This window comes from Cebidichthys violaceus, unplaced genomic scaffold (genome assembly GCF_023349555.1).
Source record: "Cebidichthys violaceus isolate CVI_PGR_0920_01 unplaced genomic scaffold, fCebVio1.0.p SCAF_8, whole genome shotgun sequence".
NCBI classification, from domain to species: Eukaryota; Metazoa; Chordata; class Actinopteri; order Perciformes; family Stichaeidae; genus Cebidichthys; species Cebidichthys violaceus.
In genome coordinates this window covers 15383690-15385819 of record NW_027176964.1, presented here as the reverse complement: position 1 = coordinate 15385819, position 2130 = coordinate 15383690, and positions in this window count along the sequence as shown.

Below are 2130 nucleotides of genomic sequence, written 5' to 3'. Positions count from 1 at the left end.
AAATCATGTTTTGTTCCGTATGCAACTCGTAATGAGCAACTGCTGATGAAAACATGTCAAGTGTCTTCAAAGAGAAAGGCTCCACTGGCTGAGGAGGGGAACATGTTCGAGCCACAGTGTCCAAAAAAACCCCACTCTGACGCAAGAGAGAAACTAGATCCTCCGCTCTTCAGGGCTCTGAACTTCACCCTCCTGGCGGTGCGGAGGCGCGTGAGTTATTGTCTGACGAGTCATTAAACTGTGTTTCAGTTTAATTATCTGCAATTTTCACATGACCTTCAGCTTTGATAACACTCATTTGGGGAAGTGGGGGAAAAAAAACGTTGCACTCTACTTTTCTTCTTTTTTTTTTTACTTAAACCATAAGATGTAAAACATGTTTTTACTAAAACACAATGTTGATAATTTGAAAACCAATATAAAAATAAAGACATAAAAAACTAAAAAAAAAAACTAAATGTATTAATAATGTCAATGATAATAATGATATTAATGGCTAAATTACTTATTTTTCTCTTTCAAAATAATTTATTATATTTGTTGTCAAAAGACCTTACAGTAAAATGAATACTCCATCTGGTGCTTCCTACTCGTTTAAATGTAATTTCTGGTCGCCAAGCTCAAACTAAATCTAAGCAAAGTCCCAACACAAGTGTTTTAGTCTGCAAAATCTTTTGTGAATATGTATTGCATCATCTCTGCCGTGGTATCGAGCTGTCAATCACAAGGTAGCCACGCACTAAAGCATACACTATACTTTACCGTCTGCTGTACTCTAAATTGGACCATAATTTACTAAATGAACAAGACGACTTGAAGCTGGCAATTGAGACCATAAATTCATGTTCACCGAGTTAATAAATCAAGTGAGAAGGAGAGTCATTTTCTCATAGAATTCTATACAATCAGACGTCTTTTAGCCACCACAGGAGTCGCCGCCCTGCTGGCTTTTAGAAAGAATGCAAGTATAAGACCCGTCAGCATTAGCTTCACTTTTGAAAACCAGAGGTTGCCGTCTGACTGAAACTGAAAAATCCTATTTTGTATAAAGATACCTAATTGTTGTGTTCTTGTAGTACTGGAAACATAGTTGCTTTCCCCATAATTGCAGTGTTAGGTTGAATAATATTACATTAAATCAACACACTATATACTGTGAGGAGAAATTGTTATCATTCCACTTAAAGCCAGAGTAATTACACTTCCCCTAATACAAAACCACAGGAGGACTCCCTCTTTTTCTCTCCCTCTTGTAATCCAGACTGCTGGATGTCCCATTTATTTTTTTACATTTTCCTTGTTGGAAGAGTTCCTTTCTCCATGTTCCGCTGTGTTTCAATAGAAGAAGCGGGTGAGCAGCTCATTATTTCAGGCTGAAGTGACCGGCCAGTTAAGAGGGGAAGTATTGTTCTGGGCAGCCGGCAGAGGAAGCTGGCTCAGACGCTTTCAATGAGCTCTCCACCGTCTCACCCAGCTATCTGAAGTTCCCCTTCCTGAGCATTTCTCTCTGAACTTACTGAGCCATAACCCATTAGCAGAGTTTACCGTTAGCAGTCCTCTGTCCAGCGTTAAAATAGATTTTCTTAGACAATCGTTTTCTCAAACACAAGGCTATAAAAAGGCACAAATGCCTTTTGCTTGGTCACGCCTTGAAAGAGGCAGACGGGCAAGAATGAAAGCTCTTCTGTACAACACATATGACACAAACACACTTCTTTTATTACTGTACCTGTGAGGACCTTAATTCCTCCGTTATTGAAAACATTTGAAGATAATAAGGTAATTAAAGAAATTAGGCCCTCAGAAGAATTGTTCAGCAATAAAAGTAAGAATGAAATGGTTTGAGCTGTTTGGAGAGATCTAATGAATAGTTTATTGTTTTTTTGTCTTGTAGTGCACACACACACACACACACACACACATATATACATATATACTTATTATTATTATTTTGTTTACAGTTTTCGGTGTTTATCGATGTATTTTTCAGTTTTCAGTTCTTTACAATGTGGTATTGCTAATGTTGCTGGTAAAGGACCTGATCGGCTAAATCACTCATTCAGGTCATTTTGTAATTTACCGTCAGATATGGGGGCTTGTTGAATCAAGTCTAAACTTATTTCCTATTAA